Source organism: Amphiprion ocellaris, chromosome 2 (genome assembly GCF_022539595.1).
Source record: "Amphiprion ocellaris isolate individual 3 ecotype Okinawa chromosome 2, ASM2253959v1, whole genome shotgun sequence".
NCBI lineage: Eukaryota > Metazoa > Chordata > Actinopteri > Pomacentridae > Amphiprion > Amphiprion ocellaris.
The window spans coordinates 35,748,566-35,763,941 of NC_072767.1; the positions used below are offsets into that span (position 1 = coordinate 35,748,566).

The 15,376-nt window shown below is 37.6% G+C and overlaps 1 long non-coding RNA gene across 1 annotated transcript; it reads right to left on the reverse strand.

Annotated features, from left to right (window-relative positions):
• Positions 1 to 8,295: 8,295 nt before the first annotated feature.
• Positions 8,296 to 9,633, reverse strand: LOC129349804 (uncharacterized). The gene is made up of 2 exons (XR_008602941.1): positions 8,635 to 9,633; positions 8,296 to 8,520 (listed from the first exon to the last, which is right to left on the reverse strand). It is a non-coding gene; the product is annotated as an uncharacterized LOC129349804 (long non-coding RNA).
• Positions 9,634 to 15,376: the final 5,743 nt, after the last annotated feature.

The window sequence follows — 15,376 nt, forward strand, 5'->3', positions numbered from 1 at the left end:
ACCATCGTTGGTTGTCCAGAAGGTAAGAGTTCCTGTCCTGATTCTCTGTTCTCAGAGGTTCTCTGGTAGGCTGCAGGAGACTTTAGCGTTTGGGTTATGCTAGTTTGGTTTTTATACGGTTTCATTTGGACGACTATCTTGAGGCCCCTCCATGTGGTTTAGTGAGGTTTTCTGGAACAGTTCTACAAAGCAACCTGCAGCAGAAGAGACTTTGAGAGTTTTTAGGAAGTTCTGGAGACCAGACTTTAGAGCAGCAGAAAACATTTGTCAGCAGTTTGAGCAGGAGAAGGTGAGCTTCAGAGCAGAAATGAGACGGAAACCTTCTTGACCCGTGTGGTGAGGTCCTGTACCAAGAGTTTGAGCAGGTTGTGAAGAGTCTGTAGTTCTTTGGTCTGAAAGCACAAGAAGAGTCGACTCATTAAAGGAGGAAACAGGAGATATTGTTGGTTCTTCTGTCGCTCTGCAGTTTCCTTAGACTGAATATCAAGTTTATATTTTAAATGATTTCCCATGTGACCCCAAGAAGACTTCAATAAACTCCCTCCATCCCCTGGACACAACATATTTTATTACCATATTAAATCTTTTTTTTGTTTAATGTTTTTGAGTTTTAATTATAGTTTTAGCATAGTTTTTTCTTTTTGCTTGTTTAGTTTTGTCATCTGTGTGAAAGGTGCTAAATAAATAAAGTTGAATTGATAAACTGAATAATTGACTAACTCATGATTGTGACAACAGAAGTAATTTCATTGTGATTTAAGGGTTTATTTCATTTTTAAGGTTGGGGTTAAAATCTTGACAGAAAAAAAGAAGATTAAAGAAATAAACTACATATCAAAAAGCAATTAAATCAACGGGGAAAAAAATGTAATACAATAAAACTTTTAAAAAGGTTTATTATTTAAAAAGTATTTTTTGAGTGTTTAATTATCAAAAATATTTTATCTGTAATTTTGAATATTTGTATTTGAAAAATTCTGTTTAATTTCATAGTTACATGTATTGTACCTTGTTTAATTATCTAATTCAATATTTTGTCTGTTTAATAGAATTTAATTGTATTTAATGTTTAACTATATTAAACAGATAAAATATTGAATTAGATAATTAAACAAGATACAATACATGTAATTATGAAATAAAACAAAATTTAATTTTTTTTTCTTTCCCAATATTTAATTTTTCAATTAAATCTTTAAGGTATTTCTTTTTAAATGATTTACCACCTTTTAATGTTTAATTTTCTTTTTAAATGCTTCATTGTATTTTCTGTTTAATTACTATTTGAAGTTTTATTGTCTTTAAGATGTAATTTTCTAATTAAACATTTAATTTTGTAATTACATGTTTCGTCTCTTTAAAGGTTCAATAATGTAGTGAAATGTTTTGTGTTCTTTTAAATGTTTAATGTTCTTCTTGTTTAATTGTATTCTTTGAATGTTTAGTTATCGGAAATATTTTATCTGTAATTTTGAATATTTGTATTTGAAAAATTCTGTTTAATTTCATAGTTACGTGTATTGTATCTTGTTGAATTATCTCATTCAATATTTTGTCTGTTTAACAGAATTTAGTTGTATTTAATATTTAACTATATTAAACAGACAAAATATTGAATGAGATAATTCAACAAGATAATCCCTTCCAGAGTTACATCTCAGGCAGGAAGGGATTATTTTCATGAAAAAAAAAAACTCAATACTTTGATACACAGAGATGAGTTTTTTGGGGCTAAATCAATGAGCAGAAAGGGACTTTAAAGTACTGTTTATGTTTATTACTAGTTCTGTCTGTGTGGCTTTTCTCACAGTGGGACCTGATTAGGTGAAACTCATTGTCCTTTGATGATGCTTCTTAGCGTGGATTTTGACTCCACCCACAGGCCACTAATGGTCCACAGAGGAATCCAAAGCGTGCCCAAAATGGCCACTGCTCGTACAAATGACTGGAAACTTGAAGATGCACTTCCTTTAGTCCCCAGCAATACACCTGCAAAGTTTGAGGTAGATAAAGAACACAGAAAACAGACACATTTCTTTCTTTTATTACTGAGTTCCTCGAGTGGTCAAAAATAAGTCATTCTCTATAGACCCCCATGTTAAACTACTCAAATTCAGAGCGGAAATAAACATGTTACAGCCTGGTACAAAAAACTGTTTTGGTCTCTAAAGTTAATTTTACCGTTCTTGGCAACTGTATGGGGGATACATTTTTATCTTACTCACCTGTTCAAATTGTATTAGGGCTTGAAGTTACACATAAATACAGAATAGCAGGTGGGTGAGGTCCATGGCCTGGAGATGTTTGCTGCCTCAGCTCCACTCAAGCTCCATCTATTTGCTCATTTTTGGAAGTTACTAGGAGTCAGGGTTTGCCAAGACAGTGATAGCCAGAGCCACCACACTGAGCTATAAAACTGCTGTTCAAGAGACCTTTGCATGATGTCATGCAGAGTTCATCCATCTTTATATACAGGATATGTTCACACTCTGACGTCTTGGTGAGTTGCAGTCTAAATGCATGAGACCTTGAAAGCAATCAGAGCCTACATTTAAACAGTAATAATAAACTGACAAAACATTGACAGTAATTCAAGGAGGCACAAATTGATTCTGCCACCTCTCCTGAGTACAAATCTTAATATGAGACAAATCTACACGAGTCTTTTACGTTTGCTTTGTGCTTGATTACAGTTACCAGTTGCACCTTGTGTTGTGCTGATTAAATTACAGGCCATTGTCTAAGGTTTGTTTCCTAATTATTCGTTGTATTGAATTTAAAGTCTGCCCTCTGTGTCTTCTCTGACTGAGTATAAGATAAGTGAATGCTTTGTTTCACTCCTGCAGGATATTATCTGTCTGGTTCGTACCTTTGTCTGGTCATAGACCGCAGTCAGTCAGTATAATCATCTTTTTAGTGTGTTGATAGATTGTGTGCAGCTCTCCTGTGACAGGATGGACTGTGGGAGGATATGAAATGGCAGATTGCTTGCACTTTGATCAGGACTGATTTTTTTTATCTTCTTTTCTATCATGGATACCCAGCTAATTCTGATGTCTGATGTTTCTCCTGAGTAATAAACCAATTTAGTTGTGATATTGTCATTTCTTTGTGTATAACAGTAGCACTTTGTTCAGTAAATTCACTTGAAAACTCTCCTCTATATTTCAGGGTAGCATTTTGGCTGGATATTAACACAGACAGTGGTGACCTTAAGAACCTCTGTGATGTTTATCAGAGCATTTTCTGATAAAAGACAGTTTCCAAGCATTTGCAAAAATAGAGATTGGCACTGTTAAAGAGCAGCCAGATTTTTTCTCTCAGTCGCTGCACATCCAACACACAAAGTTGATGAAAAGGTTAGTGCCATCAGCTTGCTCCAAATTTTACAATTTGCAGGTTTTGTTGTTGTGTAATCAAAATCTAACTGTTAATTTCATATTTTAAAAAAAAATTATATGATTTGTTCCTCTGCTGCTTTGAAATCATGCATTTGTTGTGAAGCAACAGGGTGGGAGGTTTGTGTTGATTAGAGAAGCTGCAATGTCATCTTTGTTCAATTCTTCTGTGAAATTCAAAACAGAGGTGTGTAAGCAATGACAAGGGGATTTAGCTCTGAAATAAAATGTATTTATGCACACTTAACAGTCTGATTTTCAGTCTTTTAGATGTCAGTCTAACTATTTTTTGTTCTGCATGGAGGCTCCTGGCAGGGAACTGTTGATGGAGGAATGAGGCACAGATGTTCAAAGGCAGAATAATCAGGTTCTCTTGAATTAGAAGACAGTGACATTACCAAACAGAATATTCTCAAAACACATAAAGGTCAGACTGTTGCTATAATAGTTTTTTCTAGCTCAGACAAGAGCACTGATTTAATACAGTTAAGCCAACATGAGCCTGCAAAATAGGAGACACACTGTATAAAGTGGTTTCAGATCCCTGGTCTGATGCTGGTTGTGTCAGAATGTGAGTGATAAACACCCATCAATATTGCAATATGCTCTTCACTGATAAAATGTGTGCACACATAGCTGAACAGCAACATTTATGCTTCGACTGTCTGGCTCTGGAATCAATACAGCCCCTTGAGGGATTTTTTTTTTTTGCCATGCTGTTCTAAATGGTTGTTTTTTGACATTTTCCTGCTTTGAACTCTCACTCTCCAGCTCGTGTCAGACGTTATATCAGCGTGAAGCATCCACTCACTCAGCTATGGAGGACTAAAAGTGCCAAAATTAAATAAATAAATACATCATTAAATAATTAATTAAATATGTCATTAATTAATTAAAATTGGAATTAAATATTTCATTAATTAATTAAAATTGGAATTAAATATGTCATTAATTAATTAAAATTGGAATTAAATACTTAAATGTGTTATTAAATAAATATATCATTAAATAATTAAATATGTCATTAATTAGTTAAAATTGGAATTAAATATGTCATTAATTAATTAAAATTGGAATTAAATACATAAATGTGTTATTAAATATGTCATTAATTTATTAAAATAACAATTATTTTAAGTAAAAAACATATTTCATTATTTCACGATTTAATTAATTATTTCATGGTCCTTGTGTTGCAGTGGATCATGAATTAATTTTATCTGTCAACCTCGCCCGTCAAAGTCCGTGGGCGGGACTAACGTGAATCTAGTCTAATCCACTGCTTTTGTCTGCCTTGAAACCGGAAGTAGAAGTCTTTCTAAACATGGAGGCTGTGTAGAGGGAGAGTCGCTGTGAACTTTCTAGAGAGTTGGTGAGAGATATTTTAGACCTTGCAGAGTATGTGGAAGCAGGACCTGCTTACCGCGAGCATGTAGCGTGTAAAGCAGAGGAATTTATTGACGTTGTTGAAGTTATTTCCGCACTTTCCGACCAAGATGTTGACCGTAGAGTGACTGCAAATTTAGAGGAAGTACTCCGCCGGTTTTCTGGTACCAGGGTGCAACAGGAGCACACACAGGGACCAGGGCGTTTGGCATACCGAGGGAAGTTCTGGAACATCACGTTCTTTGTGGATTACCAGCCTGTCAAATTGCAGCGATGCTCGGAGTGTCGAGCGCTTTTCCTTTAGGACCTACTCGGCGCGGCACGGCTCCGCTCGTCTTTGTTTAGCCGCGATTCCACAAGCATCTACTCGGCACGGTACGGCTCGTCTCATCTTTGTTAGCGAGCGTTTCCATACGGACTAATTTTCAGCACCTTCTCGGCTGAGGTTCCCAGCGAGCTGAGATGAGCCGATAATGTGGCGTTTACATAGTGCAGGCCACTGATTGGACAGGGAGTGACGACACAGAGCAACTTCAGCACGAAAACAAAATCCTGCATTAAAAAATGACTGTAAACAGCGACGGTGTGCATTGCTCTTCACGAAACTCTCTGTTCTTCATAATTTTAATGTGACAGCCAGACCTGTACCGTGGGTGAATGAAGAGGTCGAGACTTTGTCTTTGGTGGCGGACCAAAGAATACAGAGAGAGCTGGACGGAGAAAGTTTATCAGGAGGTCTCTGAGCGGATGGCCGCTCACATATACAGTAGACTGTATATAAAGAGGACAGAAGCAGTGTAGGGAGAAGCTGAAAAAGCTCAAAAATGACTATCGGTCCACCAAGGACCACAACGGCCGGCGTGGGTCAACCAGGAGGTGCTGGAAGAGGTTTAATGGAAGCTATTTACTGGCACCGCACCGCCAGCAACAGGAGGGAGACTCAGCCGCTGCATTGTTGGAGACGTTCGAGAACGGTGAGTGTTTTGTGACTTCAAGAAACTTATACATCATTTATTCCATTGGTGGCAAGCTTCTTTTAAGCAAACAAGTATTTTTAGAAAGTAACGTCGTTGTCTCCTGGAGCAGACAATAAGATAGCTAGTTAGCCATCGGCGCTAACTCCGTGCTCTGCTTGTATTTCGTGCTGCTGTTTCTAACGTTTAGCTCTCAGAAGCTAATACTTCAGTCAGCATGCCGTGTTTTTCTTGTACTTAGAGTGAGTGTTTATTTCTGTTCAAGAATCCCTTTCCACATGCGAAGCCTACTCCACCTCCGTCGCGGAGCCCCCGGCTGCCCTGTCTCCTCTCCACCACCAGCAGCAGCTCCTCTCCAGCACCAGCTTCGACACCGACCCTGTCAACAGCACCGTCTTATCACCGGTAAGACACGGTAAACAGAGAGCATGGTTGATTTTCGTATTATTATTACTACAGGTGTAAATGCCTGCAAGCATGATCAGAACAACGAGACCAATGACCAAGAATTGAGGCAGGTGTAAATGCAAACTGTGCAGCAGCCAGCTCAGGAACGCCTGATGAAAGCTACATGTAGCTACAGTGACACATAAACAGAACACATGCAGCTGCATTTATTTTCTATTGATTTAACAAGTAAGTCACTCTAATTAATTTACGTTCTGGTGCGGTGTAGTATTGCAACCATTCTTCTTATAGTCACTAGGTAGCTGTGAAACTGAATGAAAATATACATAAAAATGAGAAAACACAGCTCTTCTTAGCAACTCCAAAATGTGCACAGGATGAAATGAAGTTCACACCACGTCGTTTTTGTTTGTGGTGGAGCAGTTACTGCTTGTGCTTTGGTTAAAGCGAAGAGTGCCAGAAGTTTATTAAAGTATCAAAGACATGATCATGATTGAAAATGGATGGACGGGTGGCTAAACACATCACATCATAGCTGTGGAGTCCTTCCAGCTCCTGGGGACTACAATCTCTCAGGACCTCCTGAAAAAGGCTCAGCAGAGGATGTATTTCCTACGACAGCTGAGGAGACATGGCCTGCCACATGAGCTGTTGATCCAGTTCTACACTGCAGTCATACAATCTGTCCTGTGCACCTCTGGATCAACCACACAGCAGGACAGAAACAGACTACAGCCCATAGTACGGACTGCAGAAAACATCATCAGAGACCCCACTCACCCTGGACATTTGGACTACAGTGCCCTGTACACAAAAATCGCCACTACTGTGTTTATAGCAATTACCATTTTGCTAATGTGTTCATACATTCCAGTCTAGCTGTACATTTCTGTTTATATTGTGTTCTATTTTACTATTTCTTTTTCCTCCCTGTTCCTCTTTCTATTGTTTATTTTTTATTATTCTCTTCCATATTCCTAGGATGACACCAACAGCCGAAACCAAATTCTGTGTATATTGTGTACTTACTTGGCCATTAAAGCTGACTCTGATCACTTTTCTGTCTTTGGTCTAGGCAAGAGGAAAGGGGGCCACAGAAAATTGGACCTTCCTAGCGTACTTGTGGAGATGCAGGCTGAGGAGGAGTGGAGTCATGCCCAGCATGATGAGAACATCTGGTTGCTCCTCAGCGAGGCAAGAGAGAATGAAGCTGGCCCAGAATACTGCCTTCAACCAGTCATTCCTGGGTGTGCTGGGGCAGCTGGGGTAGCTGGGTAGGCAGTGGGCAGCCGGCGAGTGTGAGCGAGTCCACCTCCCATAGACTTGAGATTTACAAGTGCTGGTCATATAATTAGAATATCACGAAAAAGCTTGTCTTTTGGACAACTGTCAGGTCAGTAGTCTTCCCCATGATTGTGTAGCCTACAGAACTAGGCTGAGAGACCATTTAAAGGCCTTTGCAGGTGTTTTGAGTTAATTAGCTGATTAGAGGTGTCTTCAATATTGAACCTTTCTACAATATTCTAATTTTCAGAGATACCAAATTTGAGATTTTTGTTAGTATTCAGGTATAATCATCAAAGTTAAGAGAAATAAACATTTGAAATATATCAGTCTCTGTGTAATGAATGAGTATAATATACAAGTTTCACTTTTTGAATGGAATTACTGAAATAATGAACAACTTTTTTCATGATATTCTAATTATATGACCAGCACCTGTAGTTGTATATAGTTTTACTTTTAGCCCTCCACTGTAGGAGAGGCCCACCACAGTTTGTACTTTGCACATTGTAAATAGTTTTGATTTTGCTGCTGACTAATAAACTATTTTGTGACTTATGTGATTGCATCATAACTTTTCATTTTGTCTGTTAAGACACTGGTAGGAAAAGAGTCAACAGTCTGAACCAAACAATTCTATATTCCCTAATAATGTATTTGTGTTTAATGGGATTTAACATGTTTTAACACAAACTCCTTTATGGTTCATAATTCTGGTGACTGAATTACACCAAAGCAATACTGATTTATCAAACTGGAATTTTCTTAAAACAGCTGTTTTAATGTTTTGGCGTTTAATTTTTTATTTAATCTTGCTAACCTTCACAAACAAACAATAGCATAGACACATCTACAAAAGTTTATTGTCAGAATTGCATTAAAGAAAACAATAGCGGTCCGGGGACAGAAAAACAGAAGTATAACAAGAAGAACAACTTTTAACTTTTGCATGACACGTAGTGCATCAGTGCATCCTGTACATCTCTGCCCTCCTCCTCTACACCTTGTGCCACTGCAGGCTCATGTGCTGCTGCTTCAGGTAAATCCCATGAAGTCTCATCAGAGAGCATCTGAAACACATACACAGCATACATATTTTAATACCTAATAGCGACAAACTGCAGCCATTACAGGGTCGTTCACAGGACTGATACACGATAGCTAGCGAACTAGCATTAGCTTACCCTCATATGTCGTCTCGTTCATATCCTCTTGTCTTCGGCTTGATACTGCTGCATCGCCTCCCAAACTCTCCTGTGTGTCTCCTGAGTGTTTCGACTCGCCGCTCTCAGCTTTCTCCGACTCTTCTGTTACTCTGAATCTGACAGAAAGCCACAGACCGAGCAGCAGGTGTACTATCGCCTCCATGTACATTGTTGCATTGCGTTTGTGTCGCACAAAAATGACGGTAAGGGACTTTCGGGCCACCGTGCTATGACGACTCAACCCACGATGAGGTGGTACTCAATGTAATGGAAAAACAACTAAACCGAGACGAGCCGTGGCGCGCCGAGTAGATGCTAAAGGAAATGCTAAAGGAAAATTTGTCTTGCACCGCATGTATCAACATTTGGGAAAGAGGACCGAGTCTTTAGCGGTTGCTAATAAAGTTTTGTTTTATTGAGTATCCAAACCAACGTAGAGGTGAATAGCGCCACCCAGTGTATCGGAATGTGTTCACAAGCTCTGCGTCAATCCATTATCTGGAATCGATTTGCCTTGACTTGATGTGCAGGGTAACCAATCAGGTGTTAGGATCCGCCCACCGACTTTGACGGGCGAGGTTGACAGATAAAATAAATTCATGATCCACTGCAACGCAAGGACCATGAAATAATTAATTAAATAGTGAAATAATGAAATATGTTTTTTACTTAAAATAATTGTTATTTTAATAAATTAATGACATATTTAATAACACATTTATGTATTTAATTCCAATTTTAATTAATTAATGACATATTTAATGCCAATTTTAATTAATTAATGACATATTTAATGCCAATTTTAATTAATTAATGACATATTTAATTATTTAATGATATATTTATTTAATAACACATTTAAGTATTTAATTCCAATTTTAATTAATTAATGACATATTTAATTCCAATTTTAATTAATTAATGAAATATTTAATTCCAATTTTAATTAATTAATGACATATTTAATTAATTATTTAATGATGTATTTATTTATTTAATTTTGGCACTTTTAGTCCTCCATACTCAGCGGGTTCCTTCGCTTCAATTACAGTATATGACTTGGAGGAGAATTTTACAGTGTTGCAGAGCTGTGTGCTAAAGATGCTCTGCTTGCTGTGTCACCTCATTCTAAGAAACAAAGCAACGAAAAAAAGCGAAGTTGTGTTTGTATTTTTATGTGTTGCGCTCCTCCAGATGTTGCTCCAGCAGAGGTTTGGCTGAGAGATGATGTGTTTTTCTGGAGTCGAGGCTATCAGCTTGCACTGCAGAGACACCAAGCAGCCACAAGCCACTGCTGATTATGTGATGCATTATTAAATTCTAGCTGATATAAAGTCAGTGCAGATAACGTATGATGTATCTGAAATCAGCTAGTGGGAAAGTACAGGTGCAGTAGCTCTCAGGGGGACAAGATCTCTGCTGGCTGATGTAAATACTGTTGCAGTGTTGAGCTGTATACATATACATATACATATACATCTCTGTAGTCTTGAAGCTCAGCACGGCTTTGTCTAACGTTGATGTACAGTTCCTGTAATGGAAAAAAGAGCCTTGGTCTCATCACAGCCAAAGCAGTGTCACTGAAAAGGCTTTGTTTATTAGTGGGACACACTGAGCACACAGCAGTCAATAACGTCTAAGCCCAGTCCTCAGTTTGTAATGATTTAGAACAAGCTGTAAAGCAGCACTTCAAGCTCAGCAACAAACATGGAGAATGCATCATTATTGGTTTTGGTTGAAGGCAACTACATTTAGAGAAGCATTAACCTAAGAGGTTTTTTTATATATATATATATATATATATATATATATATATATATATATATATATATATATATATATATATATATATATATATATATATATATATATATATATATATATATATATATAACCTCTTAGGCTAATGCTTCTCTAAATATATATATATATATGAGCTTAAAATTAGTTTTCCCAGCTAATTTTAAGATCTCAATATTCTAAATATCACATCTTATCTCAAGAAATCTTACCAAGCCATTTTCACTTGTTCTATTGGCAGATTTTTTCACTTATTTCAAGGTAAAAGTTCCTTTAAATAAGTTTTTTTTGTTTGTTTTGAGAGGAGCATTTTTTCCAGTGTTCTACCCAAGAGCCATGAGAGACCTGAACTCTGCCAATCACTAAATATCTGGATGCGAGTGTCCATCAGCAATTTACAGAATTTGGAAATAACTCCATTGTTTGCATCTTCTATTATATGCATATTCTTCTTATGTGCACCTTCTATTTATATACTGAACCTGTACATTTGCTTACATACAACTGCACCTTGTATTTTGCACTACAAGTCATTACCAGGTTCAAACGTTACACTGCTGTTTTTATAGTGTTTTTAATACACCAGATAAGCTATCCCTACTGTGTCCATAGTTTGCACTTTGACATATTATTAATTTTTGTTATATTTTTATGTTTTCTATTTGCTCATTTCTCAAATAAAATGTTGTCTGATTGTGTGAATGCACAGACAAGATTGCTGCTTAATTTCGGTATACAATGTGCAGCTATGAAGGAATTCTAGTCTGCTCCAGCCTTCAAATGTGGACTTTTGCTCCTCTTTGAGCAAAATCGCTGCTCCACTGACATTAAATTACATGATAACAGAGCACCATTACAGGGGTGATAGCGGTTTGTTGCGCCTCCTAGGTGGAGGAGGTCCCTACTGGCCGCTATGTATGGGGATGATATCCAGTGATAAGAACCATTTAATGGGCTGATAAACTTAAGGATCCACTCCCATCAGGTTGCAGGTGGAGCTTTCTTTATCACTGCTCTTCTTCAGAAATCTGTCTCCACTTCAAACATAAATCACTGTGCACTGAAGTTTTACTGTGTTGGAGCAGAGTCAAAGGTGAGCTGGTTTGCTGAGCTGCAGTGAGTGAGCAAAAGTGTAGAGTCACTTCTCAGCCATGTTAGGCAAGAAGGGATTATTTTAATGGATTAAACTTCTAAAGATATAACTTTGATGCACAGAAAGACATTTTAGGGTTCTAATGAAAGATATTGAGGTCATAGATTAGCTGTCAGGGTTTGTTTGGTTCCCTCATTTTTATAATACTACCTCATTGGAAACACCAAATGGTCCACCCACAGACTTACATTTGCTTCTTCAGCTGGAAGAAAATCTCTTTACTCTTTAAACAAAGGCTCAAGAAGTCTGAGACAGGAGCTGGGCAGAACAATGGACGAGCAAACAGCCAATTACAGCCGCAAAGCAGGGGATACACGGCAGACATCAAAACACCTTATGAGCAAAATTCAGCGATTGAAACCATAATGGCACAGGAAAAACACATTGTTTTTTAAAGAGGGTTTTTTTGGGGGGGGGAGCTAGCAGCAGTCAGAGGCATCCCGCTTTGAAGCACTTTTGCGTCGGCTTCAGCCTCAAGCCGCGTTAGATGTAGAAAACAATGATACTATTAAACTGCTGAAAGAGAACCAAAGCAGGTGAATTCTGCATTAGAGAACTAAAACAAGTAAAAGACGCTGTAAAGCTCTGCAGAACTGAGGGAAAAGACTGAATCAGATGCCAATTCTTCAAACAGTGCTCATTTGTGACAGACTAGTCAACATTTTTGCAATGCTTATGTCTTCCATCTGAGTAAACTAGCTGCATTTAAACTGTCATTCAGATAGAAAAGGCTCCATTTTCCTGTTAATTTTTACACAAAGTTACTTTTGTGATGTTGAATACAATATTTTTTTGCCCTGTTTGTATGCTACTGAACCCAGATGTTTCTCCTATGGTCGTTGATTGTCACTGACTTGCTCTGTGAATATTTTTTGCATCAATTAGGGATGGTGAGATTCAAAGTAATATCTGTATATTGCGTAAATCCATCACTACAAGCAACTGTCACATGAATGTAGCCATGTAATCTGTTGTTCATCAGAAAATATTGATCATAGCTGCTTTAATGATATGAATTGGTCAAATAAAGCTCCAAAACTAAACTTGGTATTCATTGCGTCACATTACGCTAAGTTTACACTCACAGTGCATCCTTTGTGGCAACTTTATGTTGGATGTAATTGTTTGTAGTTATCTAGATACCGTAATAAGCCAAAAAATAACAACAAAACACAGCTTGATGAAGTGAAAGTGTGCGTTTTGTGTTAAAATGAGCGTGGAATCTTGGTATGAAAGCTGAAAGTCAGACAACCGCAACTATCCTGAGGATGAGTGTGATCGCAGTCGGAGCAGGCCTCCTCCTCCATGCTGGTGTTTGACTTCTCACGACAGACTCCAGGTGAGGCGTGAAACAGGTGCATCATCACCCCTGAATGGCATCTGTGCATTCATGCCTCGAGGATCACTTTAATGTGTGCACTTTCATGTATTATTTTTCTTGTGTGTAACTTCCGTGCCCCGTTTTCACGTTTCAAACAAGGTCAAAAGAAAACAGGTTACAAATGGAAAGCGGAAGCATCAGTAGGTGGAGTGTGACAGGTGAGTGACACGAGTGATGAGCAAATGTAGGGCACAAAACATCCAGCTGCCTTCTGAGTAAAAGCAGTAAAGACTGTCTTATTAAGTGTCCATCTTGTTAGTGGCATTTGAAGTTTAGTTTTCCCTAAAGTTTGATTCATTTCCTAATTTTGTGCTTGATAATTTTAAACCCTGTGAGCCTCTTATCTGTCATTGTTATTTTAAGATGGATTATCTGGACTGTTATTCACCATCCACACAGTTTTCATGTAAGACAGATGCAGCTTGATAATCACAGGGTTTGATGCTTTGAAGCGATAACTACTAGTTTTAATGTCAAACTCTCTTTTGATAAAAATTCACATCACAACTAATACATCAAAACAGCGGCTGTGTAATGTAGCTGCAGTGAAGTCAAAGTGATAAAATAAAAAAAAGAAGAAGAAAAAATAGCAGTGTGACAGAAGAACGATTTCAGATAATAAAAACAATTTTGGCCTAAAACCTGTGATGCTGTTTCCGATCTTCACGTCCTTTCTGGTCATTGAACCTGCAAAAAAGATGATCAGTCTTCAAAGATAACTCAGACACGCATGATCGTTATTATTATTATCATGATGCAGCTCATTTATGGTGATTCTTGAACTGCAAACATTGGCAGACTGCACTCAGTTTGAACCGTGTCATCCGTATGGCTCAGGAACAGAAAGCCTGACAATTTTTACACTCTGCAACACTACAAAAATAAGAGGTTGTCAAATCAAGACGTCACATCTCCATGTTTTGTGGCCGAATAACAGAAGCCCATGAGAAGAAAATCGATCACACAGAAAAACATATTACACACCACAGTTCTCCTCAACACAGATTTATTTTTAGGTCTGAAGTGGGACAAAATGTGAGAGAAAACCCATTACAGTGCCAAGCTTTTTCTAATCCACTGCTCATTATATTATTCATGCATTTGTGGTTCTGATACATGAAGTCTGAACTTGAGAATAGGATCTTTCTGGACCTGAGAACAGGATTAGGAGCATTACATTAGAGGACTGACTTTCTTGAGCTCTCAAATCAAAATTACACATTGAACCTCATCTCCTGTAAATTGTCTCCCAGCTGGAAAAAAAAAGACTTTCAATAAAGTGCAAAATCCCAGGTGCTGCAGACTCTGATGAAGATAACAGAGGTGAAAAAAGCTCATTTTTTTAGCGGCCTAGTAATAATATTACTGGAGATCTTATTATCGTGGTGAATTGAGGGATAGGCGAAATAACCCGTAATTCACTGGCACTGCCTTTTAACCCTTTGAAACTCCACTTTGACCTTGCAGAAACTCTGGATCTTCTCCTTGACACTAAACTTTCTTTCTATTTTGCTTCTTGTGTACGATTCAACCAGTGCCAGAGTCTGAATCTGTACCATTTGGATACATTTTAGAAATAAAGAAAGGAGCACCTCCAATTTTTAATGATTTCTTCTCTACATTTAAGTCCTTTGTGCCACTGTTCTTTCATTTGGAACAGTAGTGGGCATGAAAAACAACAACACTTATTTATCAAAAAGATTATTATGCAAAGAACAGCTAGTAGTACTCTGTCCTGTCAAAGCATCGCACGCTAAAAGCTCAGATGTAATTATTTTTGAAGGCAATATCTGGCATTTCTTGTCAAATAGCTTTATTTCCTTATTCCCAGCACTACCCTGTTTCAGCTTTTATTTAATCAACAGAAAAAGCCATCCGATGAGAAATATTCATATAATATCTAAAGTAGCTTAAGGGCCAACAGTTGGTTTGCATCATTTTCCTGGACTAAAGGTCAGAAAACGCTTATGTGACGCCACAGTGGCCTGGGGGTTGGTTTGTAAAACATAAACAGGACACCATAGGACATCTAGAATGACTCAACTTGTTTTAAATTACGTCAAAGTTGTTCATAATTACTCCAAAGTTGTCATGAATGAATCAGAAATTCGTCAAAAATGACAGAAATTTATACAAAATGACTTGAAGTTTGTCCATAATTACATAAAATATGTCTAAAATGACAAAAATGTGTCCTAAAACAATCAGTCAGAAATTGCTCAAAATGACACAAAATTTGTCCAAAATTACCAGTGTTATCTAGAATGATTAACTACACTGAACTTGTCCAAAATTATCCAAAATGTCTCAGAAGTTGTCGATGTTCTGGACTTGGAAAGTTCACAGTCTGGCTCTCAGATCAGGATCAATCTGCAGCACCTGTGAGA